The 27,081-nt window shown below is 44.6% G+C and overlaps 1 protein-coding gene across 2 annotated transcripts in view; it reads left to right on the top strand.

Annotated features, from left to right (window-relative positions):
- The window catches only part of TMED2 (transmembrane p24 trafficking protein 2), a 42,830-nt gene that overhangs the window by 468 nt on the left and 15,281 nt on the right, over positions 1-27,081 (top strand). The window lies entirely within an intron of this gene.

Consider the following 27,081-nt stretch of genomic DNA (forward strand, 5'->3'; position numbering starts at 1 on the left):
CGGCGAGTTCAGGTCCTGCAGGTGCAGGGTTACAGGGGGCTCACTAGGATGAATTAGGAGGGTCACAGTAGAAGGGCATGGACATGGGGCTCCGCTGGTGGGCGCAAGTGGAGGACACTACATTTAAGTGGGTAGATCAAATTTCAGATCTAAAGGGAGAAGCGTTAGAGGTCTAGGGAGGGAGAGATGACGGGTCACAATGGCCCGAGTGGTAGTCACAGTATAGAGATGAGCACTTACTTACAAGCTTATTGGAGGAGGAGACTTGTGACGAGTTCTCCAAAGAACAACCAGGAAACGTCAGATAAAGCACAAAAGTTTACTCGTAGCACAACCTGGCATCCGACTACCTCCACAACCTAGCTGCAACTGTGGAGTGCCGTCAGCCTTACATTCTAGGCACGAGCATAGAGAACACAAAAAACATGGAAACTCTAAACAAGGTAAGAGTACCTCGAGAGCTCTAACCACGGTAAGTATACAAATAAAGATAAGTATACATCACAACACATCTTCTCCCTTTAATAATAAACAAAACTTGAGAGCTCTAACCACGGTAAGTATACAAATAAAGAGAAGTATACATCACAACAGAGACCTAATGAATCTGCTTGAGGGTTTAAGGACCACCTTGGAAATTCAAGGATATGTGTATTGGGTGGCACAAAGTGAAGGGGAAAACATTTGGGGCGAAACTGTGATGGAGCGTCATTGGAGGGAGCATGGGCCACTGCAGTCTATGTGTGGGCGGGCAAAGTACTGTTCTCCAGGTGGATGTGGCCTAGACACTGGGCCCTGTTGAATTGTAGGTCTTGGTGGAAGATTGGCATGTAGTAGCCAGGTGTTAACAGTGGTCCATATGGTGGGTGTAGACGCTTCGGTCGTTGTGTGAAGGTGTTTGAGACTAGAGTAACTCAGCGGAGGGAGAGGGGCCACGAGAGTCTATATTCTCACGGTGTCTCACCAAAAAGGCACTTCGGGAAAAGGTTGTCACCGTTAAGGATTGGCATTGACCATCATTTGGGTGTTAGTAACTAGAGCCACAATTATGGGCACTTTGCAGTTTTAAATTGTCCGTGGCATTTGGCAGCTTTCAGGCTCGTTAACAACTTGAATCTTCAAACTTTTACATGGCTCACACTGTGTCCAATTTCTTTTCACTGAAGTTTCATGTTGCCAAGACTGTGTTACGGTTGGTGGGCCGTCGGAGAGGGTGAACTGGGTACAAATGAGTTTGTATCATATCTAAAAGATGGGGCGTTAAATTGTGCTCTTAGAGGGCGTCATGAGGGGGGTTCTTTCCAAAGGGTCGTCCATAGCTGCCAAGGTTTCAGATTGCTATGTGTGACATTTTCAGAATTTCATTGTAATTCTGCGTGACATATCAACGAGTATGAATGACACTTTCTTTTGTGCGAAATCAAGCAATGAAGATGAGGGAAACATAAATATTAGAACTTATGCCCATTTGAACAATGGGAAACTCTAACAACGTCTGAAAACTGCTGTAAAGCACCAGGAATGTTAGGGCTTGACGTAAGGGTTTTAAGTGGGATGAAAAAAGTGGGATCTCTAAAAGGGGCATGCATAGCCTATTTGATTAGGCGTATAGCTTAAACACAAACTACATTTCTCCACTAGCAGCACTTTGCTAGAAGAATTACTTTTAAAACAATTTTATTGCCCGCTTATATCGCACTCCACACCTGGGGCAGAAATGTGCTTGGTGCAATCACAACAGAAAGCCCAGTCTTCAAGCAATGCTTACAAATTCCTGCAGTGTTAAGGTGGTAAAAAGATTCCCTCTTAACTACTATGGCCTGAAACTCTTCCCACGAAAATGAAAGAATGAATGAACATGTCAAGTTCACGGGGCTTTGAAGACACTCCTATTCATCATTGAACTCAGCTGGGACACGTTGGGATGCCACCAGCTGGAAACGATAGTTCTCTAGCAAATCCCCTTGACATAAAAGAACAGTTTTCTGCTAAGACCGAAAACCGTGGGTAGGGTAATAAAATGGGGAAAACAGACTTTTTCAAACATATTTGTAAAAGGCAATATAGCTGTCTATTAGAATACTAGCTAACAAAAAGTTACCGATCATTGGAGTCAAGTGGCATTTATCTCACTTGCTCGCGATGTTTAAAATATGTGCTAATGTAGAGGTGCTGAATTTGAACAATAACTGTGTGCTTAAAAAAAAAAAAAACATGAACTATCCAGGGTTTAGCCTGGAAAAGCCACGCATTGTCTATTATGTCTCATTTTATGCACTCAAATATTGCGGTATTATTGGCCTCATTTATACCCCCAAAAAAGAGTAATTTAAATAAGATTGTCAAACCTCGGTCTGAAAGTGCGGCAAGTTTGTATCAGAAAGGTTCAAATGCTATTTTCATTCAGCATAGTGACTTAAACGCCTGGTAATATGCTGCGTGTAACAGCATCACCTCAAGAAAACCAGGAGGGCTGCAGCAGAAGCAAGTGAGTGTCTATTATGCTGGCGAAAGACAAGCAGAGTGTGAAAGCAGTCCTGGCTAAAAAATGCTTTCATTTGTCAAACCGCTCATTAAGTAGCAGATTATAAAGCTTTTTATTTTCTAAATGCCAGCCTTTTTTTAAAACGGAGAGGACCACTGGTTTGGGTGCCAATATGCTGCAAAGGTAATGCAGCTTTTCAAAGAGTTATTGCTAAAAAAATAAAATATGGGAAATATTTCCAGTACTGATATACAGCCGAAAATTCGAAAAGTCATTTTACGATAAACAATGTTTGTCACGCAATAACAATCTGTACGATAATGCTCCTCAAAAGGTAATAATTTAAAATTAACGAGCACATCCTTCGCTGGGGATGGTATCAGTGATGTTTCCCACTGAAACACAGGAGCATTACTTCAGGGCCTCTCTCCCACGCCGCTGCAACAGGGTCAGTCCATGACGTTTCTCGGGGCAATAATTTAATTGGGCACGGCCCAGGGTCAGACACTTTTTACATAACTGCTGGCAGCCCACGAAGCCCCGGGCCGGTGTGAGCAGTAGGCAGCGCTGAAGCTCTCCTTTGTGGGCCAAGCACCATGTTTGCAGCGCCACCACAAACCATAGCCAGCTGCCTTAATCCTCCCATAACAACTTCCCGCTCTGGCAGCAGAACGTGACATCCCCGCGGCGCCAATGTGTCTCACAATTTAAAACTGGACTGGTTTGTCCCAGATGTCTAGGTAGTAAAGCCATGATTGGGCAATACCTCTGCGTGAGGTTAGGCTGCCTGATAGACTCACAGCGCTGTGAGAATCAACAAATAAAACATTGTAGCAACGATCCTGCTCCCAGCAGCATTAGCTCAGCCACGAGCCCCAAGCCTAGCGGAGCAGGCTGCGCATGCCACCGTCGGCGCGCTGCCTGCTACCACACCAGCCCATATCAGTTTTAGGCAGTGACAGCTGAGCCACTATACAGATTATGCATGACAATGCATTTCAATGCGGTGATGCGGAACACCACACTGAAATGCGTTAGTATCACGCCGAATGCGTGATACTTGGCAGGACTGGTCATCCTTGAATGAGGACCAGCAAATGTGTGATAGTGTTGTACCTAATGTTATTTATGGAAGCAATTTGCTTACAATGAGACTTTTGCTTGTCTGAATTTCTTTTATTGCTATTAATATTCATGTTAGAGCAAGTTCTCCTCGCTGGCGGGCTTTGTTCTTATTTGGTGTGTTATGATTTGATTAATAATTCTGGGCACGTGCTGCCTCCGGTGTTCGTTGTCTTAGATTTCTCTGAGCAGCCGACGCAGGTGGCAGGCAGGGCAGGGCCAGACTGGCCATAGCGGGCACTGGGCGTTTCCCCGGTGGGCTGCTAGGGTGGGGGCCAGTTTTGGACCCAATGGGGTCTGTTTTTGTTACCGGGGGTCGGCAAAATCGCCCCCCCTGTAACAAAATCGTCCGAAACCGGCCCTCGCAAACTGCTCGGCTGCACTCCCCCTCAACCCAGGTGGGGCCAGCTGAGTAGTGTGCCAGGGCCGGTTTCCGTTCCCAGTCCGGCCCTGCTGGCAGGCTGGATGTGGGCTCCTCTTCTGAAATACTAGAATTAAGAAATAAAGGCTGTTGTACCTGTCTTAGTGCCTGTGAAGATTCATTTTTAACATTTGGTGACAACTTGAGAACTTATGGAGCCCACAACAGGTGTGTGAGACAGATTCGCGCTTTGATGTTATCAGCTGCAGCTTTGTGGATTTGTTGTTGGCAGGCGCTTTGAGTTTTGGCGGTAAGCCTCTCAGCGCATTTCTGTTCTACTGCACTTTCAGCTGGACCCACCACCCTAATAGCTGTTCCTTCAGCACACTCTCTTTGCACATGTGTTCATGCACGCACAGTGGAGCGCGATATATCCCATTGGTAATGCGCATCCTTGAACTCATTGGAGCACAATTTTCCTCGTACCGAAACTGAGTCCTTAGTTGCGGTTGCGTGTTAAAGGCCACTTCATCATGCTAAAGACACTAAGTGGCCATCTTTATTCGTCCATTTGCATTGGGAACACCCCGCCCCCCAAATTTCCTTCATTCGAATATAAGACTTTTGGCAATACTTGCACTTTGTTGACTAATCAGTAAATTCTCAAATTTACTTTGGACTTTATTAAAGTCTCCTTTCAGCAAGAATGTTTACAATGCTGGCTTATGGTTTGACACTTTGGTAACGGTACCTTATTTGTGCTTTGCATTTTTATTTATTTCCATTGTTCTTTAAAGTCGCTTAGCAAGTGTTCTTAGAAATGCTATACCCACGGTTTCCAGCAATGTTAAGCATATCTCGCTGTTTCTTCAAAATCCTGGATATCCATCTGTCGAATGGAATGCTTGGTTGAGATCTTTTGAAAGTTATTTAATTACTGTTGGTGCTGATGAATTTGAACAATATCATAATGCTGCAATATTATTTAGTTTCTAAACAAGGGAACCCAGCGGGTAGCAAAGGACCATGGGTAGTAGTTACTTTAAAGGAGACATAGGTCCTGAGCATAACTTAAATATTAGTACAATGAAGCATAGACCACAATAGGCTCTATATAACACTTTTCCTTGTCCAGCCGGACAGGAAACTTTAATCATAGATTTGATAACAGTTTAATATACAGTATGAACACACAGCAACGAATCGTTACAGTATAGCACACTCCTGTGCCGTACCATGGGGAAACAGAAGAGAAAATAAGAGAATAGGAAAGGGTGTATCAGGCAAAGAGAACAGACAGGTCACTATTTTGAGTTAATGCAATTTGTTAGTGTAACCTGAAGCGGCGCATACAACATTAACTTAACAATGCAACAATTGTATATCGAGACTAACGCTGCTACATTGCACTACCATTTTCGCTGCTATCCTGACACTGCTAGTGTAGCTGTATCTACAGCATTTTTAGCTGACTTCATTTATTGCTTTTTAATGTTTTTAACCTCCCGACCCTTTCCCTTACCGAGTGCTGGCTCCGCTTCACATCGCTGCACTTTTGACAGCCAGTAGGGTGCTTTCTCTGCTATTTTGCACAGCTATTGCTTGTTTTGCACACGCCCCTCTCCTAGCGCCGGTCTCAGCGTTCGGCCCCAGCGGTACCCGGAAGTGAGGCGGGACCGCATTGCACCGGGGTTGACGCTCTAGTCGGCAGATCACCCGAACGCTTATATTTGGCAGAGGTCACGTCTTCGGGCTGTGAGTATATCGAGACGAACGCTGCTACATTGCACTACCATTTTCGCTGCTATCCTGACACTGCTAGTGTAGCTGTATCTACAGCATTTTTAGCTGACTTCATTTATTGCTTTTTAATGTTTTTAACCTCCCGACCCTTTCCCTTACCGAGTGCTGGCTCCGCTTCACATCGCTGCACTTTTGACAGCCAGTAGGGTGCTTTCTCTGCTATTTTGCACAGCTATTGCTTGTTTTGCACACGCCCCTCTCCTAGCGCCGGTCTCAGCGTTCGGCCCCAGCGGTACCCGGAAGTGAGGCGGGACCGCATTGCACCGGGGTTGACGCTCTAGTCGGCAGATCACCCGACCGCTTATATTTGGCAGAGGTCGCGTCTTCGGGCTGTGAGTATATCGAGACGAACGCTGCTACATTGCACTACCATTTTCGCTGCTATCCTGACACTGCTAGTGTAGCTGTATCTACAGCATTTTTAGCTGACTTCATTTATTGCTTTTTAATGTTTTTAACCTCCCGACCCTTTCCCTTACCGAGTGCTGGCTCCGCTTCACATCGCTGCACTTTTGACAGCCAGTAGGGTGCTTTCTCTGCTATTTTGCACAGCTATTGCTTGTTTTGCACACGCCCCTCTCCTAGCGCCGGTCTCAGCGTTCGGCCCCAGCGGTACCCGGAAGTGAGGCGGGACCGCATTGCACCGGGGTTGACGCTCTAGTCGGCAGATCACCCGACCGCTTATAACGTCATGTGCCAGCGACCGCGCAGCGGGCGCGCGCCGAAGGAGCGCCAAAGGAGTGCCCGTCCGTGCCCCGGACGGGCCCAGGGCAGGGCCCCCAAGGTGTCTCACTTCGCTCCAGCCCCGCGCTGCACTGCGTTATACTCATGCAGACCTGATGGCTCTTAGATCCCGTGGGTGTGCGGAGAGTCATACTTGGGCGGTAAGCGACAGCCAGGCCAGAGTGTGCCCGGCTTGTAGCTACCGCCTCCCCAAGCCTGAGGTCCATCCTGGACAAACCAGTCTGGATACCCTCCGGATTCGAGCAGCCCTTATTAATGCCAGATCTCTAGTGAGACACGCAGCGGCTATTTCTGACATCCTCGGGGAGAATAGGCTGGATCTATTCTTCATTACGGAGACCTGGATGAACGATTCATGCGCCCCGGTCGTGGAACTTGCAGTTCCACGAGGGTTTAAGATCACTAGAGCAGACCGCCCCAGTGGTAGAGGGGGAGGGATCGCAGTGATCTACAGAGAGCATTGGACCCTTGTATGCGAACCCCTGCAAGGCTTTAATGAAGCGGAGCTCCTGCACTTCAGCCTTGCTTTTAACTCACACTGGACATTAGGTGGCTCGCTAGTTTATCGCCCTCCAGGCTACGTTGGCAACTTCATAGGTGATCTTGAAGATGCCATCAGACCCCGCACTCTTCAGTTTGAAAAATATCTCCTTTTGGGGGATTTTAATATCCACATGGATATTTCGGATCACAGTGAGGCAATTAGATTTGGTGAAACCCTATCAATGGCCCATCTTAAACAATGGGTCGAGACCCCAACGCATGTGGGTGGCCATGTCCTTGATCTAGTCTGTTCCAATTTTGACATCATCATGGAGCGGCCAGAACCTATGACCTGGACCGACCATGAACTGATTCGATTTTCCTGGACATTGGCTACTGACTCTGGATTAATGTCAACTCATCCCCAGGCCCATCAGCAACGTATTAATGTTGCATCCCTTTCCGAATTTCTCTCTGGCTGCCAGCCGACGCCGACTATTGAAATCAATGCAGCGGTTGACGCTTTTAACACCTGGATGGCTAGCGGTTCAGCAGTTTCCTTGCAGAATAATCGTATCTGCCGACCTCGCTTCTTGCCTTCCCAGCCCTGGTTCACCCATGGGCTACGGGAACAGAAGCTGAAGTATAAGAAACTGGAGAGGACATGGAGGCTTGACTATTCGCCTGAGGCGAAGAAGCGGCTGCGCTGCTCCCAAAAGGAATACTACAATGAAATTAAGGCGGCTAAAAGCAGCTATTATGCTGGACGTATTGAAAAAGCCAGTAATAATAGCAAAAAATATTTCGCCATAGTCCAGAGTTTTCTTTCTCCTAGAGCCGCGCTACCCACTCTACCTTCTTCCAATCAATGGTGTGAGGAACTTTCAAATTTCTTCTCCGAAAAGATTCTGAAGATCCAGCAGGATCTCCAAACTGCCTTGAACAAGTCCCAGACATCCACTTCACTGCCTATATTGACAGCTGCTCCGACGGAGGGTTTGTTTACTTCCTTCTCCCCAGCTTCTGAATTGGATGTTCTGCCAATCCTGTCTGCCCTTAAATCTGGATCGCCCTCCGACCCCTGCCCTGCTAGAGTTTTGGGAGGGGTGTCGTCTATAGTCTGCCAGGAGGTAACTAGGATTGTTAATTTATCGCTTTGTTCGGCTTCTGTGCCTCTGAGTTGGAAGCAAGCCAAGCTCCTCCCGCTATTGAAAAAGTCCGGCCTGGATCCGGCTGTGCCCTCCAGCTATCGGCCCATATCTCTTCTGCCAGCCTTGGCTAAAACATGTGAAAAGATTGTTTTTAGACAACTTGAAGGGTTCATTGAGTCTTCTCACGCGCTCCACCCTGCCCAATCGGGGTTTAGAGCGGCCTACAGCACCGAAACGGCATTAATTGAGGTTTCAGAGGCTATTCGGGAGTGCCTGGATGGAGGTGGCAGGGCGGTTCTGATTTTACTAGACCTCTCTGCCGCCTTCGATACGGTGCCCCATTCGATGCTTCTGGCCAGATTGGGTGCTATTGGTATTTCAGGCTGTGCTCTGGACTGGGTGACCTCTTTCTTGAAAGATAGATCACAGCAAGTGTGGATGCCCCCCTATGCATCCAAGGTTAAGGAACTAACCACAGGAGTTCCGCAGGGGTCCACCTTAAGCCCTTTACTTTTTAATGTTTATGTGACCCCTCTGGTCTATCTAGCTGAGCAGCTGGGTGCCAAAATAATGGCTTATGCTGACGATACCCAGCTGCTCTTCACCTGGCCAAAAAACCACTTAGACCCCTTGACCGTCCAGAGCTGCTTGTCGCGAGTTTTTCGTTGGTTGGCATTGGCCCAACTTAAATGTAATGAGGAGAAGACGGAGATCCTCCTCTATGGATCTTTCCCGGATAATTTCAGGGAACAAATCTGGCCCTCCGATCTACCCTGTCCGAACTCAACAGGGGACCCTGTAAAGAACCTAGGTGTCTGGTTCGGGCAAGATTTAAAGTTCGGGGAGCATATTAAGAAACTAACCGGGACCTGCTATGCCACTCTAAAGGCCCTCAGAAGGTTTTTCCCCCTCATTCCTGGCGAGGCTAGAGAGACTGTGCTAAGAGCGTTGATCTTGTCACGCTTAGACTATGCAAATGCACTCTTTAGTGGCCTACCAGACTATATGGTCCATCGACTCCAGGTGATTCAAAACTCGGCAGTCAGACTGATGTTCCAATTACCCAGGAGATCCAGTGTTCGTGGACATCTGCGTAGTCTCCATTGGTTACCTATTGCCAATAGAATTCTGTTTAAAATTCTGGTCCTGGCCTATCGTGCTATCCACCAGTTGGGTCCAGTATATCTGCGGAATAGATTTGCTCTTTATGCTCCTAAACGGGCTCTTCGCTCCGCCAACTTGTGCCAGATGGTCCAGCCTAAGTTTAAGCTTGCAAGAACAGGAGGCAAATCCATCTCTGTTAAGGCAGCCAGAGCATGGAATGCTCTTCCCTTGGCCCTTCGCACTGTTTCCTCACTTTCTCAGTTTAAGAAGGGACTCAAAACACATTTGTTTAATATCACTTTGTAATTTCTCTATTTGTTATGTTGGCTGCCCCGTTTTTTCTCACTTACTCACCGCGCCAGGATACTCCTGAGTAATAGAGCGCGCAATAAAAGGCTTTATAACATAACATAACAATTGTATGCCCACTCAGAGGAGTCGACGTTTCGATCCCGCAAACAAAATAACAAGGGATCATCTTCAGGACTTAATTAAATATTTGCCTGTTTGGAACTTTATCAATAGCCTGTTAGGAGTAAAACAGGGAGAGAGAAAAAATTAAAAATACAAAGGAGAAGTTAACAACGTGTGCCTGGGGAGAGAAGTCATTGCCAACAGCCTGCTGCACTTTACAACACTCGGATTCGCAGTGGGTGAGAGGTGCTCGTGAGTGTGAGCATGGATTCAAAATAGATTCAAAATAGAACACTCATGGAGACAGGCATATTAGTTGCTTTACAGTTTCATCGTTCGAAATCGAAGTGATAGGAATGTGGTCGATTGGAGAGGAAGCTCAAACCCAGTGTGTGAGCAGGCATGGGTAGAGCTGCATGCATTTAAGTCTAAGCCGGAAAGAGAATGGACATGGGCGTCATACCTTTGGAAAAAGTGGACCAAAGAGGGATGAACACACGGCTATGTACAAAAAATGGTCCCAATGGTAACAGCAGGGCTCGGCATGAGAGGTGCATAAATGCGGGCAATATAAACCTAGAGAGGCCAATCTTTGCATTCAAAAAAAGCAGGAACCTGAGGGACCATTTGGTTAGAGCAGCACTACCAGCCCCTACCTCAAATACAACCATTGACTCAATGTGGGGCCTCCCACCTATGCAAGGGCATGTGAAATGTGGACAATGTTCTGTATGTGAGTACACAATTGAAACATGTAAATTTAGCCATAAGAACATTTCTGTCGATTTGAAAAGCTTTACCAACTGCAATAGCAATAATGTTATCTATGCCATTTTATGCCCTTGCCCAAAAATTTATGTTGGCCAAACCACCCAGAAGGCAAGGACACGAATAAGCCAACACAGAAGTCGCATTAGATGAGGGACTCCAAATGCTCCTCTGGTTGAACATTTTGCAGAACTGAAAAATACTGCGGAGGATCTCAAATGGACAATTTTGAAAGCAGTCAAATTACCACAGAGAGGGGGTAATCTCAACCAACTATTAAATCGAGAGGAGCTGAATTCTATAATTCAATTCAACACCCTACACACAGGACTCAACAGGAGTGAGGATTGGACCAATCTCCTCTAAATCTCTCGAGCTGTTGTCTGACATCATGCTTTTAATGTACCTCACGCTTAATTCAGCTTAGGTTTTCTAACATTTAACTTAACTCACTCCATGCATTCCTTGGTTACATGCATGCAGCAATTTTCATGTACCAGCGTACTACTAGTGCTCTCCGCATGTAATTCCTTGCATGAAGCCCCGCATGCTTTCCGCGCAATTCACTTCCACCCCCAGGCACATCCCTTCACAAACCAACCTCGGCACTTGGACACCGTTCCAAGATGGCAGGCGTAGATGCAATATGAGATAGTAGCCGTGGTTCACCTGTACTGCAATTCCCTCCCCTACCTAAGATGGCGACCGTAGGACACACTCCCACGTGACTCTGCGCTGCTCGTCTAGTACCGGCAAGCCTTCCCAACGAGCAGACGGTTACATCGCTGTACGTGGCGGCACTGTCCGCTTAAGGTAAGCTCGGACTTCTCCCCGCTTGGCCACCGAACGCCTCAGCCCACCCATATCTGGGACTAAAGGTTTTTCTTTCCTTCCCTAGCGGATCATTAGATTTCATGACCGTTGTTGATTGTGGCCATCAAGCCTCGCTGGTTCCCCCCAAATTACTCAACCCTCATCTAAGGGCTGCTCATACTCCTAAAGGGTAAGCTTGCGTTCCCTTTTTCCCCGCATATGTTCACCATCTTGGTGTGACCAAGCTAATAACCAACTTTACCCCTAGATACGGAAGGCACCGCCCCACCAGCCTCACGTACGACACAGCCGGCACACGCGCTGTCACTCCATCGAGACTAAGTTTAGGAGTCCTACTTTAATTTACTAGGTATGTTTTCCGACCACCGCCGCATTTGCACGTTCTGCCCGTCGCATTAGGTTGGTTTAACCGCCTCCCCTTTTCTCCTCTGCCCCTTCGCAGCACCTCTCATGCCGAGCCCTGCTGTTACCATTGAGACCATTTTTTGTACATAGCCGTGTGTTCATCCCTCTTTGGTCCACTTTTTCCAAAGGTATGACGCCCATGTCCATTCTCTTTCCGGCTTAGACTTAAATGCATGCAGCTCTACCCATGCCTGCTCACACACTGGGTTTGAGCTTCCTCTCCAATCGACCACATTCCTATCACTTCGATTTCGAATGATGAAACTGTAAAGCAACTAATATGCCTGTCTCCATGAGTGTTCTATTTTGAATCCATGCTCACACTCACGAGCACCTCTCACCCACTGCGAATCCGAGTGTTGTAAAGTGCAGCAGGCTGTTGGCAATGACTTCTCTCCCCAGGCACACGTTGTTAACTTCTCCTTTGTATTTTTTATTTTTTCTCTCTCCCTGTTTTACTCCTAACAGGCTATTGATAAAGTTCCAAACAGGCAAATATTTAATTAAGTCCTGAAGATGATCCCTTGTTATTTTGTTTGCGGGATCGAAACGTCGACTCCTCTGAGTGGGCATACAATTGTTGCATTGTTAATTTATGTTGTATGCGCCGCTTCAGGTTACACTAACAAATTGCATTAATTCAAAATAGTGACCTGTCTGTTCTCTTTGCCTGATACACCCTTTCCTATTCTTTTATTTTCTCTTCTGTTTCCCCATGGTACGGCACAGGAGTGTGCTATACTGTAACGATTTGTTGCTGTGTGTTCATACTGTATATTAAACTGTTATCAAATCTAAGTTTCCTGTCCGGCTGGACAAGGAAAAGTGTTATATAGAGCCTATTGTGGTCTATGCTTCATTGTACTAATATTTAAGTTATGCTCAGGACCTATGTCTCCTTTAAAGCAATATTATTTAGGTCATGAGGGCCAATATATTTTTGTCAATTTTCCTAAAGCTAATACCCCCATCTGGTCAACTGGAAATTGGAATGAATACTCAGAAGCTAACGAAATTCGCAGTGGAACCTAGCGTGATACTAGAATAATTTAATTTCTTTAAAAAGAAGTAATCATCTGAGTTGAAAAATACATTTCTGCTTTAACCGCATGCGCGCTAGCGGTTTTCCCGCTGCGCGATACGTTTTTAAAAAAAAAAGCCGCGTTACATGACGAGCTCAGCTCGTCATCAGCGAGCGTCGTCGCTCATGACGAGCTCAGCTCGTCATGAGCGCGGAAGTGGTTAAGAGCTTTGCTAGCAACCTGCAACTTTGGAGCATCTTTTGATACATAAATAAGGGATCAATTTGTGTATAGCTGTTTTTCTAAGAAGATACAGGAACGACTTCAGCTGCACAGATCCTTCACTGAGCAAGGTTATTGAGCTTGCTAAAAGTATTGAACAGTAAATTCTTTCAAGTCGCATGATGCCTCAGGAGAACAGTCACTCTTCACCAACATTTGTGAATACCATAGGGAGCACAGAACACTATGCCATTTGTGTGAGGGATAAAAACTCAAAAAACGGTGGAACGCAATACTAACCCTTTCTGTTTCAGGTGTGGATCCAAGTCATATTTAAAGTAACTATGCGCAGTGCCCAGCGATTGGTGAACCCTGCACAAAGTGCAGAAAACTAGGGCATTTTCACAGTGTATGCTGAATGGGTAAGAATCCAGTAAAGGGTCACATTATTGAATTTAGTAATGTTGCTTGACATCACATTAGATTTGTCTAAATTGGTATTGAATCTGGAGATTGATTCTGTGGCCACTGATAAAGTTAAAGACCTGGTGTGTCGGGTAACGTTGGGCTCAAGTGTTCCACTGGATATGATGTGTGATTCGGGAGCGCCTATATTTATTTATTTTTTATTTAACTATTTCCTATACATTCTTAGAAGTTAAATTGGGGTTCTGATGTGGTTTTAAAGTTACCTGACGAACATCTCAAAGCATATGGTGACCTAGACATCAGTATGGTGATGTTCTTTGTTGACTACATTGCTTGCCTTGGTAGAAAAACCTTAACAAAAATGTATGTGGCAATCGAGGATAGGCACACTGTAGGTTGCAGGACCATGGCAGATTGGAGCTCATGTTGTTTCCAAGTGCTGACTCACTGATTAGATTAGCTAATATACCTATTTCTCTGGTCAATATAGATGGACAGAAACCTACTGAAGATGTTGTCAAAAGTTTTCCAGAAATTTTCTCTCACAAAATTGGTCTCATCCAAAAGTATGTAAACGCTATCAAATTGGAAAAAGAAATTCCATCCCTATCACACCCAGTCACTGATTCCATTGCGTTTTCGAGCACAGTTGAAGATTTTCTAGAGAAATTGGTTAAGAATGGTATTATTAAAAAAACTAACTCCTCTGAATGATAAGGTCTCATTGTAATTGTCCGCAAGAAAGGTGGGGCATTCGCTTGTGTGCTGACCTTCGCAGTCTCGATAAGAACATTTTGGTTGATTGTCACCCACTCCCCAAGAGGGGTTGGCCTAACGGCTAAGGCTCTCGACCTCGGACCTGGGGATCTGGGTTCGAGTCTCGGTAGCGACGCCAAAAAACCCCTGTGATTCTGGGCAAATCACTTAATCTCCCCGTGCCTAAAATGAAAGTGTGTCCTCATGTAACGTAACTGGTGCTATGTAAAGCGCTCTGATAACTGATTCGGTTCGGTTCTAGTTTGCGCTATATAAAACTCTGCAAAAAAAAAAAAAAAAGTTCAGAACTTGCTACTAATATTGATGACTCTAAATGTTTCTCATTATTGGACCTAAAGTCAGCGAACCATCAGATTCCTTTAGTTGAGAACTCCCAAAATCTAATCACATTAGTCACCCTGTTTAGTGCTTACAAATGTTGCAGACTCTTTAGGTCCAGCATTTGATGCTAGCATGTTTCAGCCTCTGATGGATACCATCTTGGAAGGGGATGGGAGTACAGGCTTTCCAAGATGATCTAATTTTTGCCAAGTCCTTGTCGGAACTATGTAGGAGAGTGGGGTCTGCAATCCTATGGTCACCCCAGATTTTTGCTTTTTTCTTCACTGGTTTACGACTTTCCCTGGCTGTGGGCCTGCTAATCAGACCCACAGCCTAGCTGTTCTCTCTCTAAATTGACAACCATGTACTTTAGGTGCATTTACCAATTGGTGCTGGGCCACCTTATCAGTCCCTGTACAGTATACCTTAGGTATCCAGGGCATGGGTGTACCCAGGGCCTACCAGGGGCTGAAGCATGTATTATGCCACCCCTGGCTGGCCATCTAAATCTGACACAACTGGCTGCATGACAGCTGGGGCAAGGTGGTGTAAACACCCTTTGCTGTAGATATAGTATGCCTATATCTAACCCTAAAATGGACACATGTATTCCTATCAGTCACTCCTATGGAAGGCCTTATCAATCCTGAAGGCAGAGTGCTTGGAATTATGTGAGATGGTGCTCTGGCATGAGCTGAGCCCGTTTGCAGCTTGCGGAACCAAGTCCTAATAGCTGTTCCATGATAACGCTATACCATATACTCTTAAGTGCATTATCAACCTCGCGGTGAAATGCTAACTCTGGTATAACATTATCAAAACATGTCGAGTAAGGTGTCATACTATTTGGAATACTACCCCCTCACCAATTCTGGCGACGGGGGTAGCATTCCACCCTTCTAGAGGGACACGACATGTATGTAAATGTGAACCCCGGTTAAAGTTAACTCGAGCCTCAGCATCACAAAATGGATTCTGCCACCACAGACACAAGTCTGACCTCCTGCCGCTGGGAGTCCTTCCAGCGAGGATGGCTTGGACAAAGGGTTTCCTGCCTTGGGAGGTGCTAGCACCACCCAAGACAGGATTTTGTGTATTGGGGAGGATAGGCCTTAAAGGAATGAGACATGCCTGGGGCACACAAGGTGCCCTGTGCATACACCGGTTCAAACCAGTTGCTGGGGCATCCCAGCCCCAGCTCTGGCGGGAAACCGGACAAAGGATAGGGGGTGTAACCACCCCCCTTCCTGGTCCCACCCAGGGGAGGGACCTAGTCAGTAGTGCAGCCCCCTTTAGGAGAATAAAGGTAGGAGCTGGTCCCATTCCAAATTAGATTATCCTGAACTATTCAACAAGAAGAAATTCTGGCCTTCGACGTTCTGCTCCACAGAAGACTGAAGAATCTCCCTTGTGGGCAAGGAGTGTCCACCCTGCAACTGCAGGCACCATCAAGCGGCTTCACTTTGTCGTCTTCCCTCGAGGATCCAGACTTCAGAGCCTGACGAGACCCGGATTCCCAGACCTCTCTGACCTCAACTCACATCTGCAGCAAAGCTGAGACCCGTGGGTGCGACGAGACACGTGGGACCGGCCATCTTGAACGAACCTGCACTTCGCTTCCAGCACGACTCCCGAGGTAAACTCGACCAAGTGCTTTGGGGACTGAGAAGCCCCAGCCCCGAGCAGCCCCTGCACCGAAGATCAGCCCTCCAGCATCCACAAGATCTGCGTGGGGCCCTTCTGCTTGTTTGCTGCTCGACGCATTGTCTGGTCACTTGCCGGCTGGCTAGTGGCCTCCTAGACGACGAACCTTTGAATCTTCACTGCTGGTCTGGTTGCTCCAGACTGGCCCTTGCTCCCTTCCAAAAGAGGGGCACCCCGGACTCTCTTAGTCCGCACCAGACGTCTTTTCCCTTCACCGCGTGGGTTGCCTTTGCCAAGGCCAGTTGAGTCCAATCCCGGATCCGACACCGCCGACAGCGAGAGCCTGCGTGGGACAGCTCGTGCCTCCATCCTGGTCGTCGAAGACACCTCGTGGTCCACGTGGCTGCAGAGTCAAGCGTCCACTCTTCACCTGATCGCGACGACAGCACCTGGTTCCTTCCTGGTTCCACACCGGTCACTGGCTAGTGACTTTGAACACTGTCCCCTCTGCTTTCAGGTCCTCTTCTTCACCGATCCACGCTTGGATCGCACCGGACATCTTCCTCCTGGTCGCCTGCAGCATCTTTTCTTTCAGGCTCCATTGACTTCAACGCGAGAACCCGACACACTTTGGCACCTATGCACCCGCAGCCCGTGGGTGAGGTAACGAGAGCATTTTGGTGCTCAAGGGTAGTCTAACTGTCCTAGTGTCCAATTCCACAGTCGTTGTTGTCCTAACTAGTCAGGATTGTCTGTACTTACCTGTTTCTTGAACTGTACTTACCTGTTTCTTGAACTGTACTGTCCATAGACGTTGTTACGCATCTCGCGTGTGAGTTCACACTCTGCACGCGCGTTCCGTGGGCCTCATATTACTTACCTAGGGTTAGTGTAGCGTGGTCCCATCGATCCTACACCCTCTGGACAGCTCCATTCCTTTTATCGACTTTCACATTCCACTTACTTAGTATATGGTTTGTCGTGCCCCTAGGGCACCATTGTAATTTTGTGCAACTTGTCGTATTTTTCGTAAGAGATTGTCATGTGCTTAGCCCTCTGACCTCATAAAGAGTTCAGAGGTGTTGTTATTAATAAATATACTGTTTATTTTTCATAACAACCTGTGTGGTGTCCTTTCATCTGGTATTCAAGGGGTTATATGTGGTAAAGCAGCTGGCTTCATATGCCAAAAGAGTTTAGCCTAAGACTGCTTTGTCCATGCTACCATTAGGAAAGCTGGTCTATAAGGTTGACTTACAACCAATCACCATAAGGGTTGTTTGGACTGATACAAGGTGATCACTAGAACTAGTGAGCATCATATATCAGGCCAACTTCTCACAACAATCATTTTCTTGGAACTGCTTTTAAGAAATTTAAAGAATCAGGCATCACTCTCGCACTGACACATGTAAGTACTTGGCCCAAAATATTGATTACTTAAGGGCATTCTATTAGTCCTAACAAGAGATCTCTGTAACTTTCCCTGATTAAAGCCATTGGGGATGCCCAACAACCTCAGGACAAGTTTATGGTTCGCTACTTCCTTGGGCTTAGTGAGTAATATTCACTTTTTTTGTGCAGGGCTATGCTTTCATTGTTCAACTGTTGAGGAAACTGCTTAAAAAGGGAGTGAAATATATATGGTCAAATTCAGTGCATGAGGCTTTTCAAAATGTTAAACACATCATTTCTGCACCAGCTTTGTATCCATTTATTGCTGGCAGGAAGTATAATCGCTGTTGATGCCAGTCAAGTTGGTCTGGGAGCTGTTTTCGCAATTTTTTTCAGGATAAAGAACACACCATTGCTTTTGCCTCTCGCTCCCTCAGTGATGCTGAAACACATTATAGTATACTGATTTGAATGTATTTGACTGCTGTCAGGCAGTAGAAAGATTTAAGACATTAATTTGGAGTTTGCATTTTGATCTTTACACTGATCATAAACTGTTACTACATCTGCTTAATGGCAATGGTTTTGAAAAGGCTTCAGCGCGTTAAGTCGGGTTGCTTTCCGAATTGCAGAAATACATTTTCACTGTGAAGTATATACCTTGTGGGACGAATGTGAGGGCTGACTGCCTAGCCAGATTACATGTTGTGGATGAGTGTATGGACTGTGATCAAGAATATGAGCGCATGATTGCTCTTGTTGACAACATACTGAGAGATACAGGCACAATCACTCATAGACGTGGATCGAGGCATCCAAACAAGATCCCATTTTATTTTGCAATCTGTTAAGTTCATGAAGGATGGTTTGCCCCAAAGAGAGTAATGTTGATGCTTCATTAAGACAATATGTTCATGTTTCTGAGGACTTCGCTATTGTGGAAGGTGTGCTATTACGATCTGGTGTTTGTGTCCCCAGTGTCTCTTGGAAATGTTCTGATTTATGGATGCTTGTGAAGGCCATCTATGTGTCAGCACTAGTAAAACTCTCAAACAATGTGAATAGTGGCCTCCTAAGGAATTTCAGGTTGCCAAACTCATAATCTACTGTACCACTTGCTTAGTGTCCGACAAGCATTGCAAATTGCTTGAATCTCCCATCCACATGGTACATTTGCCGGAGGAAGCTTGGCAAAGGGTAGCTCTTGATTTTGCTGGGCCTTTTGAACTAATACCTAATTCCAAAACATACATGATGGTGTTGCTGGACTATCATTCGTAAGGAGTGTATTTTGATTTATTTCAGTTCCCAACACTGATTCAATCATCCACTTTTTAAGAAACACTTTTGGCATAGAGGGTGCACCCATGGAGATTGACAATGGCACTCATTTCAGTTCAGCTTTCGTGAAGGATTTCATTAATGAGTTTCACGTTGCACATCTCAAAGTGGCTCTCTACTCTCCTTCCTCAACTGGTCTAGTAGAGCGCATGAATACATTTGTGAAGGTAGAAGTGCAAACAGCTTTAACCATGGGTTATAAAGTGGGATCATTTCAGAGGGAAAACATCTGTTCCTACATGGTAATACTGCATAGTACCACAGGACTTTGCTCATTTTTGTTGTTGCGCAACAGATCTCCTAGATCCTCAGTCTATCATGATTGGGTAAGAGAGGTAAGCAAAAGAAGGGCAAAAAGCTTGTTGACTGTGGTTTCCAGTGTGCTGTTGATGCAGAGCTAAATTAAAGAAAATGTGTACAAGAAACACCACATCAAGGATGCAACTTTGAATGTGGCAGATTGGGTTTTGGTCAAGATTCCCACAACAGTTAGAAAATAGGAATCTAAATTCTCCAAAACAGTGTGTATTGAGAAGGCCTCAAAAGGATCTGTTTTTTTACATAACTGCATCTCTTCTTCTCCACCACCCCTCAATGTTTAACACATCAGAAAGATATGTAAAGGTAATGACAGGTCAAACAAACTAACACCCAAAAACCTTCTGACAGTTTACAGTAAAGGTTGCTAACATGAGTTAAATGAAGGCACGCTTCATACGTTGTTTAAAAAACCCTCACAGAAAAATCTCGGTTCCTAAGCCCTCTCAATTAATCAAGATAAAAACAGATCCTCCAACATGTTCATTTTGTTACTACCTGTTAAGAAGGAATCTTCGCAGACTATAAGGTAGGTACAACACACTTTATTTCTTAATTCAAATATTTCAGAAGAGAAGCACACATTCAGCCTGCCACCTGAGCCGGCCGCTCAGACAAGTCTGAAACAATAAACTTATCTTTCTGATGTGTTAATCATTTGGCACACGACAAAGGCCAGTGAGGGCCATGGTATGTTGTGGCCAGTGTTCTATGGGCATCATTGGGCTTGGCCTTTACAAGTTCCTGTCTGAGACCTCTTTAACATCTTTGTGGTATTATGTGATTGCGCATCCACCAACAAAAGTCCAGAGGTTTATCTTGGGTTTAAAAGTTTTTTTGGTTCCATAAAGTAAATTGACCAAACCTCTAGTGCAAACTTCACACATTGGCAGTAAGGTGCCGTCCAGCTCATCAGTAATTGGTGCAGATTGTCTGATAATGTTGCAGGGATTTGCAAAGTTTAAGTGTCGACATTGAACATCTGTGTGTCACCTTTTCCCAATCAACGTTTTCCAGCAAACCAACTGAAGATTAGGAAAAGTCATACAAGACTATGTTGCAAAACTGGTGCTAATTGGGACTAAAGACCTTAGTTACAAAGTGCTTGATTAAAATGCTGTTCTAATTATGAAATCTTGAAGAAAGTGTGTGTGTTTGTGTGTGTGGATAAGAAACCATTAAAATTCCAAAAATAGGTGTACTGTCCTTGTTGAGTATACTGCCATCTTTTTGACTCTGAACTTTTTTCAACATGTAGGGTTCTAGACTGCACCAGATATTGTCAATCCCAGATTAACAAAAAAACATTCAAGATTACATATCTGTTAAATTGTCCATTTAAGATTGCAACTCATTGAGCTGCTTCTGGTACTGCTCCACTAAACTAGACCCCCCTGCCCAAAATCCTGGCTTTTGAACATGTTGTGGATAGCAGTGGAGAAAAATGCTTGATAGACACAAATGTTTCTCCACATTCCTGACCAGTTTTGTACACATCCAAAGTGGGGCAATGCTTTTGGTTGGTAGCTAATAAAAAAAGTCCCCAGAGATTGACCCCCTGACTAAACTCAGTAGTAATAATTTCCTCCATAACCGATGACCCACTTAACCTTGCAGACATGTTTAGGGGGCTGAAATGCTGTTTTCAGGGGTGACACCAGGATAAGAATGGTAACAAAATAGATATGAAACAATTAGAAGTCCAATATGGTCAGTTAAGTTTCTTGTTGCTACTATATAAAATTCCAGGTCCTTCTTTTGCATTCGTTCTGTGGAACTTCTTCAGAGTATATGGTTGCCTTTCTGCCATCAGACACAGATTCTGGTGTCAATACGTGATATACCCTTTCCCTAACATACTGAGTGTGTGGTGGATGAAATCTGGCAAGCGTGAAACTGTTGTAAGATTGGAAGTTTGAAAGTACCCTGGAAAAAAGCAGACCTAAAGATGTGGAGGTGATATTGAGAATATATAACCCAATTGGTGAATATAGCAGAAATACAGAGGGCATGTATATTCATTTAAGACCTATATGCCCTGAAGTTCAGTAGAATGAAATGCATTGGCCGTAATTATTTTATGCAAAAGAAGAAAACGTTTGGATTTTAATAAAGAAGAAATAAGAAACCTTTTTGACCATATTGGACTTTAAATTGCTTTATATGTATTCGGTTGCCCCCTCATGTTTCTCATTGTGTTTCTCTGCTTCGCTAGAGTATCATTAGCAGCTGGTACTGTACAAAGTGTGCATCAAACTGGTAATAGGGCAAGGTTCTGGTTGTGCTATTTATATTACCTCGCTGCTGTGAGTTCTTTAAGGATTGTTACCAATTTGCATAAATTGATGGCCAGTCACAAACTCTAGTATAAAGGGTGGTAGGAGGAGTAGTGATCACGAGGAAGAGTCCAATATTTATTTCTATCATCAGTGTTGTGTAACCTGACTACATCCTGCCATACCCAACACTGAGGAATATCTGCTCTGAAAACATCACACATGAAACCAAATCCTAATAGACCCCTTTAAAAGAAGTACCTTGTGAAATAATTAAATTCTGCAACTACAACAAATTCCATAAATTTATAACCCTGTCCTTTTGCAGGACACAGTAGTCTACTGCACTGTGAGGTGAAATTCAAGCGTAGAAAACACTTAAAATATGATTGGCAGGACTATGAAGAAGCTAACTTCTGGATGAGACTGTATTCAAAGCCACTTTTGATTTGGCAGGGGTAGTACTGGTTCAAAGGTTCCATTGTCTGCTCCTAGAGAAGGACACTAGTCTTAACACTGCAAAACCTATAACTTTGGAGAAGTTGGGATCATAAGGATTTGCTTTTGTTGTGGTCCTATTCATTGACCAGGACCTTTTTGTGAAATACTGCTTACCATAGAGTAAAAGGAAATCTGTGAATCAAGAATTGGTGATTACCCATCATAAAATGGTTTGCATCTATTAAGACGATTTAAGGAAAGCTCCAGACAGTTTTAACAGGCCTCTCAATTTTTCCAGCCCTACTAATGTTAGTGTGTCGGAATTGCTTGAGTGCTGGCCGAGTGCTTAACATTTTTCCACCAATGACAGTGATGCTGAATTGATTAGAATACTGTCACCAATAGCGACGTTCTTCGTGCAATAGTTGTTTGCTGGGCTTAGTTGATATTTATATTTTGCATACATACACAATCTTTATTCGCTGCTGTACCTAACTAGATCCTAGTTCTGTTTATCTTTACTCCTTTTGCAATTGACTATCAGTTCTCAGGCAGTCACTTCCTTCAGTGCTGCCACTTACTTCACTGCTGTTACCCATAGATCTCTTCAGCTCACCCTTTTCAAGTGAAGAAGGACGTGGCAAGGTACACAGCTTTGAACAACGTTTGAAGTGTTTAAAAAACCTTAATGGGCCACGTGTAGGCATAGGTCAGTCTAAGTTGTTGCAGGGTAAAGTACAACCTAGAAAGAAAGTAATTTCCGATTTGGTTTAAGTTTTTTTACCAGCTGCTACAATTGGAGCTACTGCAGTGCTGAGCTTTGTACTCTGCTAGAGATGCATGCTCAAGTGATCATTTGCTGATGGAAGCAGAGCTAAAAGTTTCGAAACTTTTTTTTAGTGGAATTCCGCAGTTTTACAGAGACCATGAACTACGCAGTGGTCTTGATGCCAGGAATGATATATGTGCCAAATGGTGACTGTTCTGATGATTGACATCAGTGTTTATTGGGCTGTGCTTCTAAGATGTGCAGAAAGCTGGACATTGAAGTGGGAGAGGGTGATGGGCAGGGGGCGGTGGGGGAGGGGGTTAATTCACATTTTTACATGTGCAGTAGAAGAAGCCAATACAAACTATTGCACTGCAACTTTGTATTGCTCTTGGGCAACTTATTCTTAATATATTGCTTAACTAATGCAGTTTCTAAGACTAGTAAGTACTGTCTGAGGAAGGATTGTTAAGTAAAAGGACACAATGTTGAATGGTTGAACAGGACTGGAAAAAACAGGCATCTGAAACAAGTAGGGAAGAGTAAAGGGAAGAAAACAACGACGAGGGTGGTACAGTCAGGCTTAAACGAGTCGGCACCGACCTTTACAACAATTAGACCCTCGCATGTAGAGGCAAAAGCCCCAAAGACCCCAAGGACCCCGAGAGTATTAAGGAAAAAGCAGAGACGCATGGAAGCAATTGAGATCCCCACTTCCATCCGTACGATGAAACCGAAAGTAAGGCAAAGGGACGACCGAGTCACAGAACAAAGGACAGTAAGACCTCAGGTACATGAAGAACCCAACATGAGAAAGAACGGACGGCAAACAGGGAGATCAATCACCTATCAACAGGCGCTGATAACAAACACGAATCTACATGAAAGAGATAAGAACAATTGGTTATTTCTGGACCTAGTACCAGCTGGGAGGAAAGAGAAGCCGACAGGAAATCCTAGACCCCTAAATAGGGCACGGATTTTGTCCGCATTTGAAAAATGCGGCAGCCTGAGAGGGATTGGGACTAGAGATCTACAGCAAGTCGGGTTTGTAGAAAATAGGAATGGAAAAGAGTTAACAAAAATTACCCTTCACTCAGACCTGGTAAAAAGGGCAATCCAGAAAGCCTCAAATGAGATATCTCAACAGGGAATAAGGATTATCCCAGAGAGGGAAATAAAAACCTCTAATGATAACAATTTCTTAAATCAGCATGCCGGGCTTCAGAAGAGGCAAGTGATCCTCTACAGAGAAACAGAAAAGGATTTAAGCCACCTGAACGTCGTAATAGACAACACAAGGAATGACCTCTCATGGGGTAACTGGTCGTTACTTAGTAACCCAAGGGGAGAAGACAACTTAAGTAATTCATTGGATATGGAGGAAGAAGGAGCTTTGAGTGACGTTGAATAGGACGGAGGGGGGTCGCAAGATCTAGGTCTCTTATCCTGGAATATAAACGGGCTAGGCAACGAGCAAAAACGTGAGTATATAAAGGAAGTTATAAATAAAGCGGACATTGCCTGCCTGCAAGAGACCTGGCTATGCGACAACACCCCTACATTCGATGGATACGTCCACATACAGCAGCCAGCCGTAAAGAAAAACCATGGACGGCCCTCGGGGGGGCTGCTGACATTGATATCAACAAAAGTTATGAGGGATATTGAACTGTTGAATACAAAATGTAAATGGGTACAATCATGTAGAATTGAACTTATGAAGGTGGAACAGAAGTATAAAATGATAATTGTAATGAATGTATACATGCAGTGGGATAACGGGGAGGAGTATGAAAGGGAAATGAAGTGTTTTAAAGAGGACGTAGACAGTACCCTAGAAAAATATCCCGCAGAGACAATAATAATAATGGGGGATTTTAACCATAAACTAAATCCAAAAAAGTCAGACCTTTGGAATAGGGAACAGTTAGAGGTGTACGGAATAAACCCGGCTAAGTTCCCAACTGGGGAAATCTCGAAACAAGATCTTGGCCTAGTACACACCCTAGGAGGTAGGGGCTTTCACTGCGTAAATGGGAGAATAGAGACAGACTCCCCAGCAGGAAAGACATTCATCCAAGGGCAACAGAATTGCCCAATTGATTATATATTCTTGCAGGCCTGGAATTTCACCCAGATTAGGGATTTTAGGCTAGAACAAAAAGAAGTGAGTGATCACAAACTCCTGTATATAATAATAGCAGGGGGAAGGGAACTACAGAGAGAAAGGGTGATCACCCAGGAGGTCGAGTACCCCAAACGGGTGACGACACGTCTCACCGTGGAATATATGGAAAAATTGAAGGCCATGCAAATAAAAATTGTTCCGGAAAGCTGTGAGAATAAAAAATTGGAATGGTTTATAGGGAAATTAGAAGAGGTGGTCCAATGCCTAAAGATAAAACTAAAAGGGAACCAACTCACAAGGGTGAATCAAACAAACCGATGTAAAGGGTTTTCTGTGGCGTGCCAAAATAAGAAAAAGGAGATACGTGCAGTACAAAGAAGACAAAAAAAGATCTTTACACTAGAGAGACAGGACCAGCTAGTTAAGCTGAAAAGAGAATTTAAGATAATGGTAACCAATGCAAAAAGGGTATATAAAGAAAAATGCTGGTTAGAATTATTAGAAGCCATAGAGAATAAAAATCTAAGGCAATTTTGGAGATTAGTAAAGTCGGTAGCGGGAACATCAGATGGTGAATTGAACTGTGTGGTGAGTGAGGCTGCATGGGAAGTGTACATAAGGGAATTGTACGGGGTAAGGACTCCTAGAGAGGAGGTGGAGTCTAAAATATGGCAAGAAATCTCAGAGGATCTATTATCTCAATTCAATGAAGAACAAGTTGAGCTCACAATAAAAGAACTCAAGTTAACTCGGGCAGCAGGTCCGGACAATCTTCCTGCAATAATTTTGAAATACGAAGTTAAATGGTGGGCAAGATTTCTTGCCAAGATGTTCCTGGTAGTCCTTAAAGAAGGGGTAATGCCACCAACCTGGAAGGGGGCCATAATTAGGCCAATTCACAAGAAAGGGAGCAAAGAGGAGCCAAAAAACTACCGGCTAATCAACCTGCTAGACATAGGCGAGAAAGTGTTTTCTAAAATAGTGCTGAAACAATTGAACGCATGGGTAGACGAGTTTCAAATAATACCCATAGAACAGGGTGGATTTAGAGCAGGCCACTCTACAATAGACCACGGTTTTGCTCTATGGGCGATGGCGATGAAGTCGATGGAACAGAACGGCAAGCTATGCTGCTGTTTTGTCGACTTCAGAGCAGCCTTTGACTCTGTGGATCGGGCCTGTCTATGGGAGTTATTAGAGAGGTTGAAGATCCCCAATGAACTATTGATTATAATAAAAGAACTCCACAGGGAAAACTGGGGGCAAGTAATTAAGGATAAGGTGGGCTCTTTGACTCCAAAAATACCCATTGCTAATGGATTAAGACAGGGATGTGTGTTGGCCCCACAGCTTTTTTCAATCTTCCTGTCAGATCTTCCGGCACATTTAGAGGTGGAGGGTAGCGCCAGCCCTAAAATGGATGGCAATAAAATACCCTGCTTATTGTATGCTGACGATCTGGTGATAGTAGACCAGACCGAGAGGGGCCTCCAAAGGAAGCTTAATGCTTTCAATACATATTGTGCCAGTAAACGCTTAACAATCAATTTGGATAAAACCAAAACCCTATGCTTCGGGAAAAAGAAAAGTAAATTTATTTGGTATATAGGTGATCTCAAACTGGAGACAGTTAATGAATATCGATATTTGGGCTTATGGTTCGATAGGGCTTTAAATTGGAACTCCCACCTGGATACCCAAAAAGCAAAGGCACTCTCCTCCATAGGTGGTCTAAAAAGGTTTAATGGGGTCTATGGAGAGATGTCTCACCGACCTATGCTGAGAGCTTTCGAAGCAATGATTCCTTCTCAAGTTTTGTATGGCGTTGAGATCCTTTATTTGAGCGGTAAGGGATCCTGGGACGTGATAGAGGGGAATTGCTTAAAAAGGCTCCTATCCCTTCCTCAATCTTCGATGATACAAGCCATCAGGATAGAAATAGGCACAAAATCGTGGAAAATACAAACCCAGATGGCTGTGATTAGATTCTGGAAGAGATTGGAATACTCCGAAAGCCAAAAAGTAGCACATTGGTGTCGCAATGAAATACTGAGAAGCGAGCTAAAATGGGCAAAGGTCTGCAGGGACAAACTGAAAGGAATCTGTAACTCATTAGAGTTAGATTGGGTCCAGGAAACGCTTCAGGTCCTAAATACCAAAGGGGAGCTGAAGCAAAGGGGAAGGAAGTTTCTAAATCGATTGACACAGGCTATCTAACAAAGAAAAAATCAGTGGCGCATATGATAAATGCTTGGTCCAACGAAAATTGGTTCCCCTACCTTGATAGATTACCTAACCGCGGGCTCAGGCAAGAGATCCTG

This window comes from Lissotriton helveticus, chromosome 11 (genome assembly GCF_964261635.1).
Source record: "Lissotriton helveticus chromosome 11, aLisHel1.1, whole genome shotgun sequence".
NCBI classification, from domain to species: domain Eukaryota; kingdom Metazoa; phylum Chordata; class Amphibia; order Caudata; family Salamandridae; genus Lissotriton; species Lissotriton helveticus.